The sequence below is a fragment of the Pelophylax lessonae genome, assembly GCF_965119305.1.
Source record: "Pelophylax lessonae genome assembly, chromosome: 4".
Classification (NCBI taxonomy): Eukaryota; Metazoa; Chordata; class Amphibia; order Anura; family Ranidae; genus Pelophylax; species Pelophylax lessonae.
In genome coordinates this window covers 242598158-242625665 of record NC_138771.1, presented here as the reverse complement: position 1 = coordinate 242625665, position 27508 = coordinate 242598158, and the positions used below count along the sequence as shown (strand labels likewise).

At 44.5% G+C, this 27508-nt stretch overlaps 1 pseudogene across 1 annotated transcript; it reads right to left on the bottom strand.

The window, feature by feature from the left end:
• Positions 1 to 26806, bottom strand: LOC309552597 (annotated as a pseudogene). Its single transcript has 3 exons — positions 26614 to 26806; positions 2531 to 2719; positions 1 to 577 (listed from the first exon to the last, which is right to left on the bottom strand). The product of its transcript is annotated as an uncharacterized misc_RNA (transcript).
• Between the last annotated feature and the right edge of the window lie 702 nt (positions 26807 to 27508).

Here is a 27508-nt window from a genome sequence, read left to right as displayed (position 1 = left end):
CTACCCCACCACCGCGGCCCTTTCAATGCTACACTGCAGCCCTAGATTAAAAATATCAATCCCCACATCCGAAAGGTGAATGCCATCCTGGCGATAGAGCCCCTGGATGCCACCCTCCAGATCCACATGCCTATAGGACAAGCCGCCAATAGACGGCATACACTTTTCCATTGCCCTATTCACCCTTTTCCTCATCTTCTCCATGACTTTCCTCTGCGATGAGGAAAGCCAAGGAAGCCGAGGAACTATTTCGGAAAATACCACCACTGTCCCTGGAGAAGAGAGGGAAAATAAATGCAAATCTCTCTTTATCTTAAATAGTAAGTCCAAAGTTTTAATATTACCAAGGTCATTACCTCCAGCGTGAATAACCACGATGGACGGAGGAGGCCAAACTTGGAACAATCTAGACAAATGAAAGTACAGCTGGTGCCACTGCAAGCCTCTAATTCCTTTTCCAAAATAATTTAAACTCCGGAGGTAGTGCTAAATTCGTACTGTAAATACGTTGTGAAGCGCTTTTTCCTTGCCCAAAAAAAGAATGAGTGGCCCAAGATCCAGACTGTTCGCTGAAAACCTGAAGAATTCAAATAAACAAGTTAGGCCTTACATACACTTTAAAACATTTTGATTTCCACCTTTCCATACTTTGTATTACCCTGTCCAGAAATCCCCTTCTAGCTGCCTCTGATGCTGCCCCTATCCTGAATGAATGTGAGGAAAACCTAAAATTTTTTAAGCCCAGCCACTCTAAGCATTTTCGTAAAACAAAATCGAATTGATATTTTGTGAGTGGAGTGGAATCCATGTGGACCAAAAAACGCCCACCACAAACCGGTCTTACTTCCAAAAATTGATTGACTATGCCCAACGGGCAAACTCCCTGATTATGCTGAGCCTTAATAGTAATTCCCACACCTCTCCCCAGAGTGTCCTACTTTGAGCGACGTAACCAAATCTGGATATCTTCCCTGCCTACCATTACCTGATCATATAAAAGGCCTCCCTCAGTCTTCTTTGACAAAGGTAGCAGCTCAGAGATGCGGAGCGCCCCAAAAAAGGTCAATACAAAAGCCGTTCTGAACAACAGCGCTTCATAGTCAGAATTACACACTAATGAGGTCATACCGCAGATATCCCCCAATAACTCAATAGAAATAGGTCTCCTGTCATCTGTTACCGTCACCTCCCTCCTATAACCTTTCAATGCTTGCTGTACTGAAAAATAGGTCCTGAAAACCTTTTAGGCGGCAGAAAAAAAGAGATGCCCACCAGTGTCTTACGTAAATAACTATAAGACAGTTTCCGCTGCATCAAAGAACCTATAAACTCCAGAACCAAACATTCCTCCGGTCGACCCTCCATCTGGCCCTTTGCCTCCATGAAAGCCAACCAACTGCTCCAGGCAGCAGAATAATTCGCCCATGTTCTCGGGGCCACTGATCCCTCGATCGACCTCTCGACTAAATCCCAACAACTGTCCAAACTCGGCTCGGAATCTCGGTACCTTCTTCGTCCGCCTCCGGCAGCAGCTGGAGAAAATGGTCCATCTGAAACCGAGATAGAGCATCGGCCAGATTATTCAAGACACCCGGTGGGTGTTTCGCCTTAAGCCATATATTGAGCTGTAAACACAAAAGGACAATCCTCCTGAGCACTCTAATTACAAAAATGGACTTGGATGAGAGGCAGTTAACCGCGAACAAGACCCCTTTGTTGTCAGTTTCCACCAAAATCCCTCTATTCGCAAAACATGCACCCCACAGTTCCAACGCCACTAAGATCGGGAACAGCTCCAACAAAACCACATTTTTTGTCAGCTTTCCACTTTTCCATGACTCCGGCCATCCTGCACAACACCAATGCGACTGCCATATGGCTCCAAAGCCTCTAGAGCCCGCCGCATCTGTAAACAAACGAAAGTCAGGGGCAAAAATGAAATCCTCCTGAAAAAATGAACGACCGTTACACACCTCGAGAAATTCCGCCCAAACAGCCAAATCCTCCCAAAGATCACTAGTCAATCTGATGTGTGAAAAGGGGGCCTTCAAGCCCGAAGTAGACAAGTAAAGGCGCCTTGAAAACACCCTACCCATGGGCATAATTCTGCATGCGAACGCTAACAAACCCAAGAAAGACTGCATCTCCTTCAATAGGACCTTCCTCCTTGACATAAACAACCGCACCAGAGATTTCAGCTTTGCCACCTTATCCACCGGTACACAGAACTCCATACGATCCGTATCAATGTGAATGCCCAAAAAAATTATTTTTGTAGTAGGCAAGCAAGTTTTTTCCTCCGCCAGAGGAACCCCAAAATCTTCTGCCACTTCCCTAAAGATTTGCAACAAATTAGGACAATACACAGAATCCGGTGGGCCCACGAACAAAAAATCGTCCAGGTAATGCAGAACTCCCACACTACCCGACTTAGCCGATACCACCCAGTGCAAAAAAGAAGAAAAGGCCTCAAAGTAGGAACAGGACACAGAACATCCCATAGGGAGGCTTTTGTCAAAGAAGTACAGACCTTCCAGCTTAAAGCCCAGAGAATTGAATGCCACAGGTGATATAGGCAAAAGACGAAACGCGGACTTTATGTCCGCCTTCGCTAACAATGCCCCTTGGCCAAACAGCCTTATCTTAGCAATGGCTTCTTCAAACGTGGCATATGACACTGAAGACAAATCTCCATGAATGTCATCATTCAGTGAGCTTCCTTTCGGGTAAGAGAGGTGGTGTATGACACAGAATTCATTCTGCTCTTTTTTGGGGACCACTCCAAGTGGAGAAACACGAAAACTATCAAAAGGCGGATGCTCAAAAGGACCCGCCACCCTACCCAGCTCAATTTCCTTAAAAATCTTGTCCCTAACTACCTGTGGGAAGTTTTCCACCGATTTCAGAATGCCAACCTCTGTACATCCTTTCCCTGCAAATGAGGGCAAAGGGAAACCCTTCTCAAAACCTTCAATGAGAAAACTGGCCCTCTCCCTGTTTGGGTATCTGTCCAACCACGGAAGCATTCTTTCCAGCCTCACAGGCGTGCAGACTTTTTGGAAAAATATCCTTTGGAACTTGCCCCGATCCTACAGTAGCATTTTTTCTAAAGCACTTACTCACTGGATGTGGGCCAGAGCAAAATGAACATTTGTGCTTATAACGGCAAGCCGCATTCCAAAGACATTGACTTTCTTGAATGCGAAACAACAACCCTTGCTATAAGCTGCATTCTGAGTGTTCACCCCCGGCTGCCTAGCAGGCTTCTGCCTCTGTGGGGACATCAAGTTCAGCCAAAGGCCGACATCCTTCATACCCCATCTTAAAGAGGGGTGGACTGACAGCTTCTGACGAAAAGACTCGTCGTAATAGTACCAGCCCAACCCCCCAAAGCTCTTGTAAGCTTCCAAGATATGATCGAGGTGCTGAAATAGGCCCCCACACCTCTCAGGGTGCTTCTCAGCCATCACCCCCGTGAATATACAAAACGCCTGCAGCCAGTTATGGAATGACCTAGGGGCCCCCCTGCGCCGCTCCTCATCCTGCTTGTCGTCTCTTTTATCAGTCCTAACCGACAGCTCCTTGTGAGCAGGTAACAGTGATAACAATTCGACAAACTCGCCCTTCCATATTTTTTCCTTAACCCCAACACTACCTACAAGTGGTAGCCCAGAGGTGACATCTCACATGGCATTGCGCCCTTCATACACACCTCCGGCACACCGCTACCTCCCAGCAATGGTGCATGCGCGGACAAAACATTATCTTCCTTAGATACACTTTGACTAATACTACTATAAGCGAAATTATCACCATAAGGAATGGAGACAGTAGATACTGCAGGTGAGAAATTAAGTTCACAGCTTGGCTGCTGCTGAACAGACACAACAGGCTTAACAGGCATAGGAGAAACAGCAGGGGAGACACGAGAAAAAGATTGCACCAAAGAAGATAAAGAGTTAATTAATATAGACAGATTCTGTACACTGCACAACTCACCAGCTGCTGGGGGGAGAACAGGCTGCTGCTCAGCTTCCTCCAGCAGCACACTGGCAGTTGCTCCTGTTGTCTCATGCTGCGCTGTTGCCACTCCCACAGCAGGCATTCTTGAAAGTACAGGGATGATTCTCTGTGGAGATGGCAGACGCCCTCTCCGCCTGGCAGTTTTCAGCCCACCCTCCACCGCCCCTTCTTGGAGACAGGGAGGTTCGTCTTCTTCTTTTAGATGCTTGACACCGCATGGCGGCTTGCCTGCAGGTACACACGCCGGCTTCTCAGGCGTCTTCTCTCTCACTGGGGGCGGGTTCCTCCGCGCTCGCATCTCCCGCCCTGGGCTGACCACTGGCCTCGCTGTAGGCGCTTCTGCCTGTGAAGGAGCAGGGTGAACTTCAACCGCAACTTGCTCTGTAATTCCGGACATAGAGAGACAATGCCGCAGCCCGGCTTCTCCCCCCGCACTCTCCGCCTTCTCAATCAGCTGCTTCAACAAGGCCTCCATGACAGCAGGTAAGAAAAACCTCCTGGACTACTTCTGCTGAACTTTCTTCTTTGTGCTCTTCGGTGCAAAAGGAAGCACTCCAGCCCAAACCAAGCTTATAAAGCCTCTGCCCCAGCTTGCTAGAACCTTCCCTGCACACCGATTGGCCAATACCTGCTGTATGCTCAGGTAAAATTAACCTCTTACTAGCCTAAACCTGTAAACCTATACCCCTATGCTTAACTGACAGAACTGCTAATGGTGGCCACAATCCCACACAAGTGGCCACATAATGTGCCCCCTTTTATATTCATTGCACATGGAGCCAGAATGACTCTGTGGGCTGTGGCAAATATGTATTTGAGCACTATTATCCATGGTAGCTACCTGCTTATAGTACTTAAATACGCAAGACAGTAGAGGCCAAAATGCTTTGCCAACAGCTGGATTTCAAAGGGCCTAGGAAGCCAAGTGCCACCCCCTGCAGCTCTCATGCACTAGGTCATGGCCTTTGTGACCTAGCTTGAAGCACAGCCCTGCAAGTAACATTGCTTACAGAATTCAAAGAGGCCCAAAAACATTAGAAAAATCACAGTTTTAGTTTGGACATGCCACTGCTTAGCTGAAGTATTTTTGCACACTGTTTTAAATGTGTTTAAAAATACAACCCACAAGTGTATTGTGTGTTTAATTGCATTTTCACAGATACAATAGTTGTTTAGCATGCTTCTTGTATATCTCTTTTCTTTTTTCTAACAACATTTGTGTTTTAGGATGTAAATACCTCTGTACTGGGTTAAACACACATTAGTACTGAGCACTACTAACTTTGTATACTTCTTGTATACTTCTTCTTAAAAGAAAAATATAAGAAAATAGTAGGTAATGTAGCAGTTTTTCCAGGCCTTGTGCCTGATGTGGGTCTGCCATTGTTACCAGAGACGCCTCCAACATTTTTGAGTTGTGAACCCAGGTGTGAGAACTAAGACAATGATCATTCCGGCATCTTTGGTTTGTTTTGTTTTATTGTATTTAGGGGATGGGAGAAGGGAATGTGTGGGATACTACTCTGGCTCAACTAGGTACACTTTAGGACACTTGAAGAAAAATGCCTGTCGGCGCTGCCTTGACGCCAGCTGAATGCCGACCAGTGCTTCTTGACGCCTAAAGATACTGTAGTACTGAAACTGTGCTGGAACCTCGACTTTAACTCAGAAGATCCAGGACTGTAGAACACTTGACTCCTGACACTGCTTTAGCTCAAAAGTCACGGAACAGCTCCCTCCAGCCCTGCACTGGCTGAGGTAGCTCTGTGTAGATACGTGTCCTGCTGCAACTCTTAACTTGTACACTTCCAACTGTACACTGACTCTTCAGGGCCCAAACTACAGGTTGTCCCCTTTCACACTTGAGGGTCCTCTACCTAGGTACCCCCTCTAATACTTCAGGGTCCTTTGACCAAGCACCCCCTTTCACAACTAGCTGACTCCTGGATCCCTAGAACCTTCTCCGGAGTGGTACCCTCTGACACTAGGCAGACCTCCAGGGGCAGTCCACAGTACTCACGACCTTTGTAGGCTTTCCTGGAACTGGACCCCTCTCTCTCCACTGGTTCTCCGCACACCGTATCCCCTCTGCAGCTCAACTTCACACTCATTGGATTCCGCCACCCGGAACACCTGCTTCCTCTGACAGGAGGAGAGACAGCCGTACTCTCCCTCCTGGGACTTTGCTTCACGCTGCGTCATGTGTTCCCTTCAAACTTATACCCACTCCCAGAATCCTCTGCGGCAGAATCTGCCTTCTGGGGTAGATACAAGCCTGACTGAGCTACTAATTGGGTTTCCTCCACTGCCCAATGAGAATCCTCTCACAGAGCCAGTGGGGAGACTCCCCTCTCAGTAACCTCACCTGGGAGACATGACAGTCCAGCTGAAATCATGGTCCTGCTGTTAAACAGCCAAGGCCCACTATACTTTACCTAGCACCTATCTGTTGGGTGCTTCATCAATATAGAAGAAATATGGTTTCAAAATGTGCGTACAATGACCCCATTTGCCTTTAGTAAGTATTCATGTACATACCAAATTTATAATTTTAGCTATGTGAAGGATTTGAGTAGTAATTCTTGTTTAGGTCTTTGGGGTCTTTATGTATTGTCTAGGGTCTTAATGTCCATGATAACGTGGTGCAATTGTGCCCTTACAGAAGCTATATAAATCTGTGCCAGAGTATGAACTACTTCTCTTTTCCAAAGTTATTGGAGTAGGGTTGGGTTAACAAATGCTTAGTATTATGAAAGAGGATGCGGTGGGGGGATAAAGAGTAGATGATCAAGCAGGATAAAGGGTAAACACATGAGCTACATAGAGCAGGGTAAATCTGTGGAAGAAAAAAAAGAAGGGGAAGAGATGAGTGGGGGTGGGGGCAATGAGGGCAGAATGGGATGTGACCTAAGGGTAGGGAGGTGGTAGAGATTTATAACCTTTTCTCCATCCCCGAACTCCCACTTCTTGTGCAAGACTTCTCCCTTCTCCAGGGCACCAAAGGTATTGACCATGCCTAGTTTAAAGTGTATGTGTTTAGTTGTGTGAGGGCACAAAGTCAGACTTTTCTTGATTTCACTCAGAAAAGGAGAGGCCTCATAGTCTGGTATTCAGCCATCGTTTTGAAATAACTCCAACAGGACCACAATGTTGTGAACTTAGCAAGCCTGCCTTGGCTTATTTGGATCAGTTCTTCCATCTCTGCTATTTTATTAGGTCTAGTAAACCACACCTGTATTGTTGGTGATTGTTTGGATTGCCAATGTGTTGCGCTACACACAGTGGCAGCATTATTTATGCAGAAAGCTAGTAATATACAGTAGGGCTAATCAAGACAAGATGAGTAGAAGAGGAGGTACTGGGCTGATGTGTAATCTAGAGTGTACGCAGAAAATGTAGAGGTGATACCATGTACTTAATGCCAAAAGTGCTGTAAATCTGTGTTCTACTTGAACCTCCTCTAGGTTTTAGTTAACTTTTTTTAATTTAATGCTTGCAAATATTGTTAGAAGACTTTTTTTTTAATTAGTACTAGCAGTTGTTTCACTTTCAATTAATTTAATTTGTCCTTATCAAATTTGTTTAAATCAATAAAAGTTTTATTAAGAAATAAAACATAAAACAATAAGCCATGCATACGTAGAAATACCAAGACAGCCATACACAAAATCTCAAACATTGTCAAGGAACAGTGTGTAAGCCATTGAGCAAACCAATAATATAAAAACAAAAGATCAAAAGCAAAACAGTGCAATAACCATCTCAATAGAGACATTCAGAAATGCGTTCCCCACCTTTGACACTAGTTGTCAAGCGTACTAACTAATATTTATTAGTTAGATTACTCCAACCTAGCATATAAGAAGTCAATCTATCACTAGTCTCACCGCACTTAAAGCGGAATTCCGGGCACAGAAACATTTTTTCAGTGAACATACCCCCGGGACAGTCAGGGCTAGTACATTCCACAATGGCCAGCTTCTGATCTGTCCCGGTTCGCACTTACCTGCAAGAAGAAATACTCACTTATAAAATTTCTTCCACAGCGTTGCCATCTCTGTTGTGGGCAGCTGAAGCCAGCGCGATCCTCTTCTGCTTCCTCTTCCTTGTCTTCTTCTCCCAGAATGCGCCTGCACCGGCCCCTCTCGTCACTTCCGGCGTGGCGCCGCATTCCTACACAGCTTCTGGGCATGCCCAGAAGCTGTTTAGCAGGGAATGCGGCGTCGCACCGGAAGTGACGAGTGGGGCCGGTGCAGGCGCATTGATTCCCGGGAGTGATGACGTTCAGCTCCCAGGAATCATTGCAAGCCGGAAGAGACGGCGCGGGCCGAGGCCGCAGAGGGAGGAAGTGAAGAAAGGTGAGTATTTCTTTCTACAATTACAAGGTAAGTAAAAAAAAAAAAAAAAAATTATCCTAACTACCCAATTCCTTTTCAGGTGAAGCAAAGCAAGCGGATGGGCACAAAATCGATTAGGTCGATTTTGTGCCCGGAACTCCGCTTTAAGCCTGGGGTATCTAGCCACAGGCCCCAAATGTTTAAATTGTTTTGATATTTGCTCTGAAATCCTCTAGAATTTGAACAGTTTTACATAGTTAGTCAGGTTACAAAAAGTCTATCTAATAGAAAAAAACAAACAAATAGAAAACCCCAGTATACAATATTATATACCCACTGTTGTTCCAGAAGAAGACAAACAACTAAAAAAAACATGATTCTGATTGCTACGGCGGGGGAAAAAAATCCTTCCTGATCCCCCAAGAGGCAATCAGATCATCCTTGGATCAACAATCCCTAGATTATAACCTCTAAATATTAGTATCCAGTTATATTTTGTGCATTTAGCAATGCATCCAGCTCTTTTTTTTTAAAATATACTGAGCTGGGCAGAACTACAGTATTCCTTGAGGTAAAGTACATTTTCACAGCTCTTACTCTGAAGAAATCTTTTATGTGGAGGCTAAATCTCTTTTCCTCCAGACAGAAAGAGTGCCCCCTTGTCCCCTTTTCAGTGACCTGAAAGTGAATAACTCTATGCCAAATTCAATATATGGACCACTTATGTATTTATCCATGGTGAACATATCCCCCCTTTATCTCCTCTTCTCAAGAGAGAATAAACTCAGTTCATCTAATCTTTCCTCAAAGCTGGGCTCCTCCATGCCTCTTATCATTGTTGTGATGACAAATATTCTGTAGTTTCCTCTGTAGTGACCTAAAAGTGAATAACTCTACGCCAAATTCAATATATGGACCACCTATGTATTTATTCATGGTGAACATATTCCCCCTTTATCTCCTCTTCTCAAGAGAGAATAAACTCAGTTCATCTAATCTTTCCTCAAAGCTGGGCTCCTCCATGCCTCTTATCATTGTTGTGATGACAAATATTCTGTAGTTTCCTCTGTAGTGACCTAAAAGTGAATAACTCTACGCCAAATTCAATATATGGACCACCTATGTATTTATCCATGGTGAACATATTCCCCCTTTAACTCCTTTTCTTAAGAGAGAATAAACTCAGTTCATGTAATCTTTCCTTTAAAGCTTGGCTCCTCCATGCCTCTTATCATTGCTGTGATGACAAAGATTATACATCTACATTCATTTTCATACTAAAATAGGTTTAAATGTGATTGGAGGGAGCAGAAAAGTCTGCATACTTAGACCAGAATTACTGTACCTAACGCTATGCTGCCATCTTCCAGCACATCAGAGCTCTTTGCACTGTCTGTTTTCTGCCAGGGATAGTTTAATGTGTTTATACAGACCATAAATATTTTGGTAAAAGGCATAGTTGAGGCCCTGTTCATGCCAGTGTTTAATTAAAGCTATGCAGTTACAGAATAGAGGAAAAAAATGATGTTGACGTATGAATTTATAAACGTGATCTGTTCTAGGGTATACTGACATAACATTAATCATGAACATGTGAATATAATCTACAAGCAGAAAAATACGGTCTATATTCATTTTATTGGAATATTTTGCGGTCTTCAAGGTACACTAAAATATTTTTGCATGTTTTTCTTCTATTAGGTATAAAGTCAGATTAAACTTGAGGACCACCAATGTAGCCTCTAATAACTTCCGCAGATACTCTAAAGCTGTTGGAGTTGCTCAAAGCCTTCTTTATTGGACTGAGGACATAGTAACAGAAACACAAACCACACACACACATACACACACACATTCTCATAACTTAACTTAACCAGCCGTTAATCTAACATTAAGAAGTCAAGCATTTTTACCATCTGGTCCTGTATGCACTATTTATAGTAAAAATTAGAAAAACATTATGGAATGTGGGTTATTGAGTCTAATACTAAATTTAACATTTTTTTTACAGTTAAAATGTTTTACTGCTATAAACTGGCTGGAAGCTAATTGTAAAAGGGTTATCATGCAAAAGACTCTAGCAATGTGCAAAGTACAGTGTGACCCATGGCAAACAATTAGAGTTCATGTAGTCAAATTTGAATGGGCTATATTTTGTTACCTCAGTCTGCATATAGCTCTTTGCTTTAATCCAAATGCATTGAAGATATGATAAATACATAATAAATATTAAGTAAATGTTAAATAATTAGGTTCTTCCTTTTTAAGGGAGTTATTTGCATGCAGAAAATAATCACAACTTTATGTGTACACTAGGGGGCACTAAGATGATATAAAATGTATTTATTATGTACCGTACTGTATTAGGCATTAGTGACACTCCCTCTGATTTTTTTTATGCAATAAGAAATGCTGGAAACAGCTGACATGGAAAAACCAAAAATATATTAAATTATCGTTAACACACACTACTACAGTGGGTTTTATGCATAATACAGTTTTACATCTGCTTCCAAATGTGTCATTTTCTAAGCAAGTGCTGTGTGCATTAAGCACTTGGAAATAACAATTGTGTAATATAGTTTTCTATTACTGCTTTTACAGTGATCATCTTTCACAATGCAAAAAACATTTCTTGTACGCTGCCATCCAGAAAGCTATATATACAATATATTTGTTTTTTTATTATTATATGGAGGAGTCTTCATGCTTTTTTGGACAATAGTAAGTAGGGAGTAAAAAAAATATAAATGTAAGATAAGAAGTAAACCTTCCCATTTACAGTATATCACACCTCCTTGGTGAGTTTTTTTTAGAGAAAGATACATGTTTACACGTTTTATTGAATTGTTTCCAATTTATGTGCTTCCAATACAATTTTATATCCCCAAAGTGAATTCCAGACAGGACATTTAACGTTTAAAAACACTGAAAAGGCTGAGTTCAAAGTGGATCTTAGGCTGAGGATAAGGCAAAGACGGGGTCAGGCAGGCCGGCTGGGATCTTGATATGAGATACAAAGTTGGGATGCGGGAGAGTAGTTGGGAGGCAGGCAGAGGTCAAGACACGAATGGACAGCAAGGTAAAAAAAAACAGCAGGTAGAAGAACTGTCAGGAAACAGGCAAGAGTCATGGTGTAAATCCAGCATATAACACACAGGCAGCTCACACAGGAACTAACCCAATCAATGGGCCCAGAGCACAGGAAGTGTCCGGTATTTAAAGCCTGAGATAATTGCAGGTCTTCTACAGCTGGTTGGCAGGTGGAGCTACAGTGTCCATAAGGAGAGTTGCACAGTATAGAACAAAAAAATATGTAGCAGAAGTCCTTCCAAAGGCTGAATGGCTAGAGAACCTGCACCAGAAACCTGGGTTCAAACCCTGAACAGGAGCTGATCCGACAGGTACGTGACAGAGCCCCCCCACAAACGGACCCCTCCGGGGGCCTAGCGGGGTTTAGAGGGTGAGGCTGCATGGAAGGTTCATATTATAGCGGGGGCATGTAAATCCTTGGCAGGAACCCAAGAGCGTTTGGTAATAGGATATCCTCTCCAGTGTACAAAGTATTGAAGACCACGACCCTGTCTTTTAGAATCGAGGATCGTGGGCACCTCATACTCATGTTGTCCGTCAATGAGAAGGGGAGGTGGTGGCCAGACCACCCTGGAGTAATGGTTGAAGATGGCCTTTTTGAGAAAGGAAGTGTGGAAAACCAGATGTATTTGAAGAGAGGCGGGTAACTGTAAACAATACGTTACTGGTTCAATTTGAGAAAGTACTCCGTAGGGACCAATAAAACGAAGGCCCAATTTAGGCGATGCTTATTTAAGTCGAAGATTTCTAGTAGACTCTGTCTCCTAAAGCGTACAGATGTAAGTAACGTCTTCATCTATTGGCATGGACTTTATATTTATTGGCATGGACTTTATATTTCCCAGAAGCTTTCTGTAACAGGACACTGATCTTTCTCCAATGCAGCAACAAATCCTTCATGCCTTGGTCTGCTACAGGCATGCCAGAAGATGTTTGCGGCAGGGGACAAGATCGAGGGTGATAGCCAAACACTGCATAGAAGGGAGTAGTATGCAGTGCATTGTGTCAACAAGAATTGAGGGCAAATTCTGCTAAAGGCAAAAGCTTAGACCAATTGGACTGTAGTGAGTTGGCATGATGATGAAGATAGGTTTCTAGGGTCTGGTTTATACTCTCAGTTTGTCCATCAGTTTGTGGGTGGTATGAAGTAGAGAGGGACACCGTAGTCCCTAAACCTTTGCAAAAGGATGTCCAAAATTAGGATATGAACTGGGAACCAAGGTCTGAGAAAATGCTGATAGGTATCCCGTGGTGCCAGACAATATGGGATAGGAAGAGTGCAGAGAGAATTGGGGCAGAAGGTAGTCCTGACAGTGGTACAAAGTAGGACATTTTAGAAAAACGATCCACTATGACCCATACAGCAGTCATGCCATCAGATTTAGGAAGATCTCTAATAAAATCCATATTGTATCCTTTTTCATTCTCGGCCACCAAACATGACGTTGCAAGGACTTGAGGGTCATGGCAATGTCTAGATGCCTGGAAAGTACTTCATGCGCCCAGAGAAATACTGCTTTCCTTAGTCCCAGGGCCACAAATAGAAGGCCTGGGGGAACCTTCTTGCCTCGAGGTAAGCGGGTTTGAGCTCCTTGTAACTGTTGTAGTAGAGCAGTGGAGATCGGTGCTATAATCTTATGTGGGGGAATTATGTACTGCTCAGTGGGCAGGACAAGTTCAGAGGGTAAAAACTGACGAGAAAGAGCATCCTGTTCTTGTGTCCTGGAATATATGACAAAATAAAATTGAAGCTGGAAAAGAAAAGGGCCCACCGGGCCTGATGTGAATTCAGACGTTTGGCAGACTGAAGATACAATAAATGTTTGTGGTTCATCAGAATCATAAAAAGTTTTAGGGTCCCTTCCAAGAAATGTCTCCACTCGGTCAGTAGCATTTTAATTGCCAGAAGTTCACAATTGCCCACATCATAATTTATTTCCGCAGGAGAAAATCTTTTAAAAAAAAATCAGACTGGGTGAATCTTGCCAGATCTTGGTTGTCTTTGAGATAACACAGCCCCAGCTCCCACTTCAGAGGCATCTACTTCAAGGATATACTGAAGATCTGGGTTGACTACGCCTATGGGCAGTCCCAGGGGGTATACACCCACACTCAGCTATAGGCACAGTGCTGTATTTTGGCCTAGGGCGGCACTTTGCAGGGGGGCGTCAAAACATCCACCCCCCTGATTGCTAGAGCTGCCTCTCTCACCCTCTCTCTCTCTCTTTCTCTCTCACCCCCCCTCTCTCTCACCCCCTCTCTCTCTCTCTCTCAACCCCCTTCTCCCTCTCTCTCTCTCTCTCTCTCAACCCCCTTCTCTCTCCCACCCCCTCTCTCTCTCTCATCCCCCTCTCTCTCATCCCCCCTCTCTCTCATCCCCCTCTCACCCCCTCACGCTCTCTCTCTCTCACCCCCCTCTCTCCCTCATCCTCTCTCTCTCACCCCCTCCCCCTCTCTCTCCCTCACATCCCCTCTCTCCTCCTCTCTCTCCCTCACATCCCCCTCTCTCTCTCCCTCACATCCCCCTCTCTCTCTTTCTCTCTCTCACCCCCCTCTCTCACCTCTCACCCCCTCTCAATCTCTAATCCCCCCTCTCTTTCTCTAATCCCCCCTCTCTCTCTCATCCCCCTCTCTCTCTAATCCCCCCTCTCTTTCTCATCCGCTCTCTCTCTCTCTCACCCCCTCTCTCTCTCTAATCCCCCTCTCTCTCATCCGCCCTCTCTCTCTCTCACCCCCCTCTCTCACCCCCCTCTCTCTCTCTAACCCCCCCTCTCTTTCTCATCTGCCCTCTCTCTCTCATCCTCCTCTATTTCTCTCTCTCGTCCCCCCTCTCTCTCCCTCCCTCACCCACCCCTCTCTCTCTCATCCGTTCTCTCTCTCCCTCCCTCCCTCACCCACCCCCTCTCTCTCTCTCCCACCCCCTCTCACGAGATCTCAGGGGTTCATGCTGGGACTTATAGTCCTTCAATTTTGGAGGGAGTCACATCCATTAAAAAGGAAGGAGTGGGGCAAATTTACATAGGAGGGGGAGGGGGGCGCCCAATTTTAGTCTTGCCTATGGCAGCACAAAACAAAAATACACCACTGTATAGGCACTCAGCTTTTTTTTACCTAGTCAGGAGTAGGGACCTAGTTCCTTGCTATAATCTCTGGTCCTGGCAATTTTTTTCCTTTTAAATTGATTTTTCCCTATTTTTGTTATTTTGTTCCTGTGAGAATCTACTATCAACTGCCGGACTGTGTGATGGACTGAATAATCTAGGTCCCCCCTGTCTGGCCAGCATGCGCGTGCAGGCCTCAGCTCTGCACTAGGTCGGCAGTGACGTAGCCCCACTGGACGTGGGCTGGCCTGTGAGTTAAACATCTCGCGAGGGTGCATACAACCTGGCCTCGGCCTGAGTCGCAGCGTTCCTCCTGGCCAACAGCCACCTACACCCAGATGGAACGGTGGTCTGTCAGGAGCGGTGCCCACCCTGTTCCTGGTATGGTAAGTAGCTGTCCCCCCTCTACCCCTGGAGGGTTTTGGGGTGGACGTGGTCCCCTCACTGGGATGGTGGGACACCCGAGTTCCCCTCCCTCCTGGTCACTGTGGGTCTTCAGGCCCACTCCCCCCCCCCCTCACCTGGGTGAGGTTATGAGCTGGCTTTTGCCACATGCTCTTAAGGGGGGCTTGTTGGAGTTTCTGCTGACCGGGTTTTTCCTGGTGCACAACTGGGGGATTGAGCAGGGTTTCCCTGCTAACCCAGGGGTTGGTGACTAGGGCAGGGATGTCCTCTGGGATGCTGCAGTTGTTGGGCTGGGGGGAGTGGATGGTTTGGCATCAGTGGGTCCGAGATGCAAGCGGCGGGATCTGGCCCCAAACTTAGGCTTATTGGTCTGGAGCTATGTGGGACGGCCCCAGTGAGGATGGCTGAAGACGCTAACCTCTGTTTGGGCATCTCCCTTAATTTTTGATGGCAACCATGCTGCCATTACTATGAAGGACAACTACCCCTTTTAGTGCTGCAGGACCATCAGGATACCCTGCCTGCGTGTCCGCGTCACTTTTTTTTTAAGAGGGCTCTTTCCTATTGTGCAGGCCTCTATTGAGGGGCTCGGAGGATGACCCCCATATTTTTTTTGCTGGGTCCAGTAGGTGGTCCATTTGTAGACCATGGGTCAGCGTCCCCCTTGCAGGATCGCAGTCGGCGGCCCTCCCCTGATTGTTTTTTTTCCTGGTGACCTTAGTATATTGCATCCACTGCCCTCCCCTGCTTCACCTGTCCATCAAATCCTGAATCTGTTTCGGCCGTCGTGGATGGGAGTCACCCTACTGGGTCTGCGTCCACGCACCCTGAGTGCTTAGACAATGTGGATGTTTCCTCTGCTCCTCTAGCTGTGCATGAAAAGGCACTGGTGGATGCACTGATTGTGTCAGAGCATGAAATTTTAAACATGGCGGAGATGCTGCGTCCGAGTTGCTGGTCCCTGTTGGCACTACAGGTACTCTACTGTGGCAGGGGTGTTTCCCTTTGCCACTTACTTTAACAACATTGTCACATAACAGTGGGGTTGTCCAAAATGCACTCGTGTGGTCCCTAAGCGTTTTGCTATGTGGTATCCTTATAAGGATTCCCAGCTTAAAAAGGGGACAGGCCCACCTGTAGTGGACTTGCCAGTTTCCAGGTTAAATAAAGCTACCTTAATTCCTGTTGAGGATTTCTTGGCCTTTAAAGATCCGATTGATAGGGCAGCTGAGGCTCTGGCCCGCCATATGTTTCACTATGGCTGGTTCGGCTTAGGCCTTTGCGACACTGGTGGATCATTTGATCCAGGGACTACAGTTTATTTGTGATGTCTCTTTGGATGCGGCTCCTTTGAGTTTAGGCTCTCTGTATCAGCAGTGGTCCTTCGGCATCTTATTTAGCTGACAATGCTGGTCTGCGAACCAGACTTCTAAGAAGGCCTTATCTGATCTCCCCTTTGTGGGGGATCGCCTGTTGGAGCTTCCTTGGATGACATCATTAAGGGTTTCACAGAGGGGAAGAGTGCTCTTCTTCCGCAGGGTACAGAAGGCAAGGAGCCCCATCGTAGACATGGACCATTCTTTTCGGCTCTTAAGAGGCCTTTTCAACCCTCAAGAAATAAAAGTCCTTCAGGGCCTCCCTGGAGGTTCCAAGAGGACCTGGTCTGGCAAGCCACGAGGGGCTCTTCCAGACAAGGCTTCCTCTGCATGAAGGGGTGCCCTCACCCGTATCTGGGGGTGGGGGGACATCTTCATTGATTTCCGGATCCGTGGACCTCTCTGGCACAGGTCAAGATGGTCCACAAAGTAATTTGCTCTGGCTACAAGATCGAGTTTTGGTCTTTTCCTCCGGAAAGGTTCTTCCCTTCCAATCTGCACTTGTCCCAGATCGCTTGCGGGGTCACTTTAGGGCAGTGCAAGACTTGTAACTTCATGGGGTTATTGTCCTGGTTCCGGCTTTGGGTTGTTTTTAGGGGTTTTACTCAAACCTGTTTACAGTTTCCTGGAAGGAAGGCAAGGTATGTCCAATTCTTGACATCAAGGCGCTAAACTGCTTGGTGCGGGTACAGAAGTTCTGAATGGAGTCCATTCGCACGGTAGTGGCGTCCTTACATTTGGGGGATTTTCTTGTTTCTGTTTACATAAAGGATGCCAACCTTCACATTCAAATATGTGCCAGTCACCAGCGCTTCCTCCGCTTTCCCGTGGGCGAGGAGCAATATCAGTTTGTGGCATTTACCTTTGGTCCCGCCTCGGCTCCTTGGGTCTTCACAAGTGTTGGCCCCGGTGCTAACATTGTTTTATTGTGGGGATCGTGGTACAAGGGTACCTGAATGATCTTCTTCTGCAAGCAGAGTCCCTGACTGCTCTAAAGGACACCTTGCAGATTGCTCTCTGATCTCTGAGGGAGTTCTGTTGGATTCTGGAGTCCCAGAAGCCGACTCATCAGTGGATACGCGTCGGGGGAGCCAGCCGTGCTGCTATTTGTCACGGATCGCACTGCAGGCGACCGTGACTTTATGTAATGTTCCGGTACCTTTGGTACCCTAAATTACACTTTCCACAAGTGTATGCGCCCTACCATTTACTTTTGGAAAGGTGCGCATACACCTTTAAGACTGGAGCTGTCATCACTCAGCGCCGGACTAGATGGCTATTTAAGGCGTCGGTTCTCACTCACATGTGTTCGTTCAAACACCCTTATCTGGATGCTAACCTTGCTTGAAGCTTCCATGCTTGCAAGCTTACTTCGCTGACGGAACCTCGCTACGCTGATCCCTTATCCCGCTACTGGATCATCCGCCTCTCCTGAACCACCCTTCGGCTGTATCGCTAATAGTGCTAAGTACCCCACAGGGGAATTCTCTATAAACTTATACTAAGCTTACACTATCTAGCTCTGCATAGTAGAGACTGTTTATCACATCTGCATAAACTAGATTGCTAGCTCTTGAGACTACTGCTACTTTTCTGCACTGGGTTGATCTCTTTTGTATGTCCACCTGCTATTCTATCATCTGCTATCATACAACATTGCTAAACCTTCCTGCATCCATCTGCTACTGTCTCACCTTCAAGTGTCTATCACCTACCACCTCCACTCAACCTATCCCTCAACGTTCATCATTGTGTTACCACATGCATAAACTCACTCTAAGAACCAGCTTGCTAATTGTGTGTATTTACTGGCTGAAATAAGACCTTCCACACATGATGAGTCATTGAGGTTGGGAATGGTATCTCAGCATATCTCTTACATGACTGCTGACGTGGAACTATTTCTGCAGCTGAAAATCCACACCATATAAAAACGCGGGAGCGTTACAGATTGAACGAACCAAAAAATGGATTCAGCAGAAATAGTTCCAGAAATAACCACTCAGGTGACACAATTAAAACAGCAAGTATCTGCGTTAATACACGCACTTGCTGAATTAAAAGAAGACAATCAGGCTCTGTCGCAGCAGGTAATTAGACTGACACAACTTACCTCTGCTCAGTCCCCTGAACCCAAGATAAATCCCCCTTTGGTATTTACAGGCGATCGCAAAAAATTTCGCGAATTTAAAAACGCATGTGAGTTACTTTTTTTGCTAAAACCTCGTACCTACCTTACTGATCACATTAAGGTTTGTACTATTATTTCTTACCTATCAAGCGATCCTCGAGCCTGGGCAGATTCTCTTTTTGAGAAAAACGACCAGCTTCTCAACTCCTATGCCTTGTTCCTGGCAGAGCTCACTAGCCTATATGATGACCCCAATAGGCAGAGTACTGCTGATCTTCAGTTAAGATCCTTGAAACAAGGAAGGAGGCCTGTGGAAGACTTTGTCGCAGAGTTCAAGAGATGGACCCTTGATTCAGAATGGAATGATGCATCTCTGAAAACCCAATTTAGGCTTGGCCTATCAGAAGCCGTTAAGGACGAGCTCGCCCGAGCGGATCTGCCAAAAACCCTGGATGCATTAATACAACTCAGTATTACCATAGATAGAAGACTACGAGAAAGAAAGGCTGAAAAGATGGGAATGCCATTATCCGTTTCCTCTCGAAGTCTGGCCGTTCCTATGGAGGTAGGAACCATACGCCCACCGCTATCAACTATGGAAAAAGCCAAAAGACGAAATGAAAATCTCTGCTTGTACTGTGCATCCCCGGATCACAAGATAAACGTCTGTCCCCTAGTCAACAAAAAGAAGGGTGAGTGTTCACATGTCTCTCTAGGAGGATTGACAACTTCATTCACTAACCCCTACATTTCTGTTTTTTTGACATTACAGTGGGACCAGAACAGGATTACTACTAAGGCCATGATTGACACAGGATCTTGTGGAAATTATATGGATATATGTTTTGCTGCTTTAAATAAAATTCCTATTATTTCTAAACTCAAACCTGTCTCAGTAAGTCTTATTACCGGTGTTCCGTTATCCTCTGGTCCGATCACCGATCAGACACAAGCACTTCTAGTCACTATTAACGAGTCTCATAGGGAGACTTCTACCTTCGATTTAATACCATCACCCCACTTTCCCATTGTGTTGGGACTTCCCTGGTTGCACACACACCAACCAACCATAGATTGGAAGAAACGGTCCTTGACCTTCCCTTCTTGTTATTGCGAGGAAACGTGTAACCTCCCGTTTTCCGGGAAGATTCTGTCTGTGGTGACAGATGAGATTGCACCACTATGTTATCAGGATCTTTCTGAGGTTTTTCTTGAGAAAAATGCTCAAGCATTACCTCCTCATCGAGACTATGATTGTAGCATTGATCTACTCCCAAATAGCAAATTGCCGTTCGGTCATGTTTATCCTCTTTCACAGGATGAACTTGCCCATCTCAAAACCTATTTGGATGAGAACTTGGAAAAAGGTTTTATTAGACCTTCCACTTCTTCCACAGCAGCAGGACTCTTTTTTGTTCGCAATAAAGATTCAAGTCTCAGACCTATCATCGACTACAGGAAATTGAATGCTATCACAATAAAAGATCGCTATCCTCTACCGCTTATCCCTGAGCTCATTGAGCAGGTGCGTGGAGCTACCTATTTTTCAAAATTAGACCTGAAAGGAGCATACAATCTCATTCGAATCCGTGATGGACACGAGTGGAAGACTGCGTTCAGAACTAGATACGGATTGTTCGAATATCTCGTGATGCCATTCGGCCTATGCAATGCCCCTGCAGTTTTCCAACGATTTATAAACGATATTTTTAAAGACTTACTAGATGTCTGTGTTGTGGTATATCTGGACGATATACTTATATATTCACGGACCCTGTCTGAACACATAAGACATGTAAGACTTGTATTATCGAGATTGCTTGCACATAATCTTTATGTGAAGCTGAAGAAATGCTTGTTCCATAAAGATGAGGTACTCTTTCTAGGCTACATCATATCCAAAACAGGAATCGAGATGGACATGAGTAAAATATCCTGCATTCAGGATTGGCCTACACCAACTACACGCAAGGCGCTACAGCGATTCCTGGGATTTTCAAATTTCTACAGGAAGTTCATAAAAAACTTTTCTGCTATTGTGAGACCCCTCACACAGCTCACTAGCATAAAAATACCATTTAAATGGTCAGAAGAAGCAAATAAGGCTTTCCACTTGTTAAAGACAAGGTTTACTTCCGCTCCCATATTACGCCATCCAGACCCATCCCTCCAATACATTCTGGAGGTAGATGCGTCAAACCTGGCAGTAGGAGCAATACTCTCCCAACGACCTACCCCCACTTCACCACTTCATCCAGTCGCCTTTTTATCTAAATCCCTGAGCAGTCCCGAGATAAATTACCCCGTGGGTGAGAAGGAACTGCTTGCTATAAAATTAGCTCTGGAGAATTGGCGACATTTACTCGAAGGCACCCAATTACCAATAATTATATACACGGACCATAAAAACCTCCAATATCTTCAGACTAGCAAAACTCTCTCGCATCGACAGGTACGATGGTCACTATTCTTTCTAAGGTTTAACTTCCTAGTGACCTACACACCTGCAGATAAGAACAAAAAGGCGGATGCACTATCACGACTAACTGAAGAAAACTACTTTGAAATTCCTTCCGTTCCTATAATACCTCACAAACGCATTATTGGAGTTGTCCGTTCCTTGAAGGAAGAGGTTCTGCATGGTATAAGGTTGGATTCACCCCCACCACAACTAACTACCGATGCAGAAGGCTTCCTCTACTACAACGACAAACTTTACATACCACCTACCCTACGCACCAAGATCTTGGAATTATCGCATGATGTGCCTATGGCAGGACATATGGGTATGACAAACACTTTCAATTTGATTTCTCGGCAATTCTGGTGGCCTGACATGAAAACATCTATACAAAAATTCGTCTCTTCATGCAATGTCTGTGCCAGGTCCAAAATTGACACTACGAGACCATCCGGTCTACTATGCAGTCTACCAATACCCCAAACTCCATGGGAGGTTCTGTCATTGGACTTCATCGTAGAATTGCCTCCTTCCAAAGGATTTAATACCATCTTGGTGTCAGTGGACCATCTGACAAAGATGGCACATTTCATTGCTATTCGCAGACTACCTTCGTCCAAACAAACGGCAGAACTCCTGATGAAACATGTCTTCAGATTACATGGTATCCCAAAAACTCTTTTGTCTGACCGTGGATCCCAATTTATTTCTAAATTCTGGCAAGAACTATGTCACATACTACGGATTGAACGGAAGCTCACTTCTCCTTACCATCCGCAGACCAACGGACAGACTGAAAGAGTCAACCAATGCATCGAGCAGTATTTACGTTGTTACACTTCTTACCAACAGGATGATTGGTTGGATCTTCTCCCCCTGGCAGAATTTGCCTACAACAACGCAACTCACAGTACAACCAAGCAGAGTCCGTTCTACTTGAACTATGGGTTCCATCCCTCTATTCTCCCTCCACGCATCCTTCCTTCAAATAACCCAGTAGCCTCAGACTATCTTTCCCAAATAAAGGATTCTCTGGGTTTACTAAATACTACCATTGCACACGCTCACAGTCAACAAAAGAAGTACTATGATCTTCGTAGAAGACCTTCTCCACAGTATACTATCGGGGACCTCGTTTGGCTCTCAACAAAAAACTTGAGACTGAAGATCCCTAGCAAAAAGCTTGGACCTCTGTTCTTGGGACCTTTCCCAATCAAGAAACTTATTGGAAAAGCTGCAGTGCAGCTTACATTGCCAATGGACCTAAAAATCCATCCCATTTTCCATGTGTCGCTACTAAAACCCCATGTTCCGGACCAAGGAATAAGGCCTAATATTCCACCTCCCCCTCCTGTACAAGTTGAAGGTGGAGAAGAATACGAGATAAAAGAAATTCTGGATTCTCGTATCTACAGGAGAAGACTTCAGTACTTGGTTAGATGGAAGAACTATGGGCCCCAAGACGACACCTGGCTAAACACCTCTGACATACATGCCCCTAGATTAATCCGCAATTTTCATGCGAGATACCCAGACAAACCAGCTCCAGAGGCCTTCAGGAGCAGGCCTTAAGGGGGGGTATTGTAATGTTCCGGTACCTTTGGTACCCTAAATTACACTTTCCACAAGTGTATGCGCCCTACCATTTACTTTTGGAAAGGTGCGCATACACCTTTAAGACTGGAGCTGTCATCACTCAGCGCCGGACTAGATGGCTATTTAAGGCGTCGGTTCTCACTCACATGTGTTCGTTCAAACACCCTTATCTGGATGCTATACAAAAAAACTATCAGCGCAAACCCAATATATGTGATAAAATAACTCAACCTCAATTCACTGTGCATAAATCAGGTGTGTGAAAGTATATAAGTGGTATCCGGCAGCATACACCAATCGTGTTTCACAAATCACAATAAACTATAAATCCTACCAAAATGTGATGCGCCAGAAATATAATAAAAAAGTGATGACTTTAAATACAATAAATCATATCCAGTTCATAAGGCACATAGCAATGTGTGTGCTTCCAATAAAGTGATATGAAGAGTGTCCCCGTATCCAATTGAAGAAAATCCAGTGATGAAAACAAGTTGTAAACACCAATTAGTGAATCCCTCCACCAGGTGAATTAGCCTCTCACCTTCCTAAAGGACCCAAACGGGCCAGCAATCACATGTATCATGGATCAGACTTCCAGGAAAGAGCCACACTGTATTGCACCTCGAGGGATCCCGGGACATATAAAAAACAGATGAAGAAATCTAGTGCTCTCTGCTTACTAATAAGGGTGTGCTTTATTAGAGAAAGGCAGATCAACTCACATTTGTTGGGCACTCAGCCGTGCCTGCTGTATAAGCGATGTCAGCGATCTGTTACCAGAGAGAGACTCTGCGTCGGCCACGCACGCTCCGTCCCCCTATACGCGTTACGTCGAGCGTAATGCTCCTTTGACTTCCTCGGTAGGGGTGGCTAGTGCGTGCCAAGCCTCACTTTAAATACATCAACACTCAGGTGGATTGGCCAGCAGATCTCAGTCCCTCCCCCCGCTCATAGCTCACAACAAGACATCTGAACCTCCGAACCAGGCATGTTTACGGCGGTGTCACTGGCTCATATCGCTAATGGGGCAATTTTAATGTATGGGCATTGATCAAATTACTATTGCACATTGCGGAGATCGCGTGGTGGCGCAGATACCTCTCTGGTTTACATTAAAACAACTAAAACACGTATTCACAAAATCTCATACCATAATTAACAATATTAAAAATATTAAAAGTACATCAATAAGCTAAAACCTGGAATAATAAATGTTGGCAATTGAAATAAATGTTATAAAATATATATATGTAAAACATTTTTTTTTTTTTTTTTTTTTATTAAAATGTTTAGTCTCAGATAAAAATATAATGCATGATGGGGTGTTATCTATTACTAATAAAACAATTTAGATCGAAATCCTTATTTAAACCTCTGGGTGCCAACACCTTGGCCTCGTAGACCCAAAAGGATTCCCTTCTACTAAGCTGGCGAATATAATTACCTCCTCGCCAGTGTGGTTGGACATGTTCAATTCCCCAGAATTTCAGGGAATGAGGTTTTTTATCATGAAACATTTTAAAGTGCTTGGATACGTTGTGTGAAACCTCCCCCTTCTTTATGTTAGAGATATGTTCCCCTATCCTCACGTTTAGGGCTCTGGAGGTGCGTCCTACGTACTGGAGTCCGCACCCACATTCCATCATGTAAACAACCCCAATTGTGGTACATGTTATTAGGTCTTTAATCTGGTATTCTTTACCTGTGCTATTACAAATAAAAGTTTTCTTCTTTTTGGTGTTTTTTTTAGTCTGCTGGCAAACACCACATCTGCCGCACGCATGGAATCCAGACCAGAACTGAAAAATTGTATTTTTCTTGGGTCTAGGGGGATCTATCACTCCCGGGGCCAGCCTGTCCTTCAAAATAGGAGCTCTCCTATATATGAAGCCAGGTCTCTCCGGGAGGTGGGGTCCCAAAATTCCATCTTGTTTAAGCACCCCCCAGTGCTTTCTTACAATGCGTTCAACCTGTTTATGCTGAACGTTGTAATCTAGCACTAGTTTAAAGTTGCTGTTGTTTCTATTATCATCCCTGGACGCAACAGCCTTGTTGGCTAAAAGTTCTGTTCTATTCAGATTGGATACTTGTTGTAAATCAGAAGACACTTTTTTCATATCGTACCCTTTAATTTTAAACCTGTCTACCAATATTTGGGACTGTGCTTTGAAATCTTCCTCCTTAGAACAGTTCCTCTTAATACGGATCAGCTGACCCCTCGGAATATTAAAAAGCCAATTCCTGTGGTGGCAGCTGTCCATAGACAAATACGAGTTACGGTCAGTAGGTTTAAAAAAATTCCTAGTGTGTAACTGGCCGTCTAGAACAAAAATCTCTAGATCGAGGAACTGTATCTTTTCTTTGCTCTCAGTCCATGATAAAACAATGTTCCTATTGTTAAAATTCATTCTACCTTTAAAATCATTAAAAGAATTCAAATCTCCCTCCCAAATCATGATCAGATCATCTATAAATCTCTTGTAAAAGATCAGTTCTGGGGGTCTGTTGGATAAAACCTCTTCTGCTTCCCATTGGGCCATGAATAAATTGGCTACACTGGGGGCAAATCTAGCCCCCATAGCCACGCCTTTGGTTTGTAAGAAAAAGTCCCCTGAGTACCAAAAATAATTATGTTTTAAACAAAAATCCAAACTTTCTAACAGGAATTCTATATGATCACCATCCAATCCCGACTCATCCAGGGCCCATGATGCGGCCCTCATTGCGGCATCATGCCCGATGATCGTGTACAGAGAGCCTACATCTGCAGTCGCCAGAATGCAGTTCTCTGAGATAGGAAGGGATTGTAGGTCCTGAATGATATGTTTGGTATCTTTTGTATATGCTGGTGTCCGGGTAACCAATGGCTGCAAGTAAAAATCAATGTATTGGCCCAATCTGGAGCTCAGGGAGTCAATACCGTTAATGATTGGTCTCCCCGGAGGTTTCTCCACAGACTTATGGATTTTAGGGAGAAAGTATATAATAGGGGTTCGACAGGCGGTAGGGTTTAAATAAAGTGCTTCTTTTTTATTCAAAATGGCGTCATCCAGCCCATTTTGAATTAGTACATCCAGTTCTTTTTTATATACATTGAGTGGGTTACCCCTCAAGCAACAATATGTATTCGGGTCTGAAAGTTGTCTTTCCATTTCATTATTATAATAATCTTTACTCATGACAACAATACCCCCCCCCCCCTTTATCCGCTGGTCTTATCACCAGCTGTTTATTAGCTTCCAGGCTAGTAATACCATTTTTAATCCATTGGGGGTCTTGAATTTTCCTAACTTTTAATTGCTCGATATCTTGTGACACCAGATTTTTAAAAACCTCCATATATTTACTATCTTTATTTGGTGGATTGAACACAGATTTGTTTTTCAACATCGAGTAGTGTGTTCTCTCACTATTCATGGGGCGATGGTCTGGTTTAGATAGGAAATACTTCTTCTGATTTAAACCCCTCATGTATTTCTGTAAGCTAACATATGTGTCGAATTTATTTAGGTTTTTCACTGGGGCATATTTTAACCCTTTATCCAAGACTTTCGTCTCCTCCTTGGTCAAAGGTATGCCACTGATGTTGAATATGCCTGCTCCTATTGGGTTTTGCTCTTTTTGGAGGTGTCGACCTGCTCGTCGTCCTCTTTTCCTTTTCTTTTTTCCCCAGATTGTTTTCCAATTGGACCCTTGTACCCCCACAGGGCACCGGGTTTCTCTAAAAAAACATCCGGGGGATTGTTGTTTGCGGCTGGCGGGTAGAGTGGGGTGACCCTATTCATGGTGGGGATATTATATGACGTAGACGGGCGAGGGGAGTCATATATTGACTCGTCCCTCATGTCTTGTCGTTGATTCAGGGTGCCCCTTGGTTCCTGGGGGTACCAATTCCCTTGTTCTGCCTGATAGGGACCATTCCTGTTCCCTTGTGTTGGGAAATACGGCCCATTACTATTCCTTGGTGCCTGTTGATATGGGCCGCCATTTCCCTGTGTTTGATGATAAGGGCCACCATTGTTCCTCCCTTGACCTCTCCCTCTTCCTCTTGGTCCACCTCTTCCTGCTCTCCTCCCCCTTCCATTACCTCTTTGTGGTGCATGGTAGGTGGGTACAGGAGTGTTGTTAGATTCCCGCCTTGCAGGAGCAGGCGGCGCTCTGCTCCATACAGGGGGTGTCATGTTTACTCTCTCCGGTGTACTGTCACGGGATGGTAATATAGAGTTACTCTGAAGATCTTTCTGCCACTTAAAGACTTCATTCCCTCTATAATCATTCATATCCCTAATGAACTTCTTTCTCTTTTTTTCCTGAGTTTCTTTATCTGTTTTTTCTAATTTTTTCTTTAGTTCTCCTGCTAGTTGGTTAAATTCAGGAGAGTCTTTAAGTGACTCCAATTTCTTTTTGAGCTCAGCTATATGCGATTCAATTATCGCAAGTTTCCTGCGTTTGCGAGTAAGCAGGAAGTTCATGAGGTCTTGTCCTTTAGAATTGAAAAAGATAAACCACTCATCTAATGACTCCTCATCCTCAAGTCCGTCATTAGGGGGGACTTCCCACCTTAGACGTCTTGGGGTGAGTTGGTGGGCTATATACTGCTCAAATGACACAATATCCCACCAAGCCCTGGTTTTCTTTTCCATAAGAATACCTAATTTCTTAAAGGACTGTGTAATGTCCTCATATCTGCCTCTGTTTTTATCTCCTGAGAAGATGTCATCAATTATAATATTCCTATTATCAAAATAATCAAATATATCCATGGTTGCTGCTAATAGGTGAGTGAAAGACACAATCAAATGAAATACAAAAAAACTATCAGCGCAAACCCAATATATGTGATAAAATAACTCAACCTCAATTCACTGTGCATAAATCAGGTGTGTGAAAGTATATAAGTGGTATCCGGCAGCATACACCAATCGTGTTTCACAAATCACAATAAACTATAAATCCTACCAAAATGTGATGCGCCAGAAATA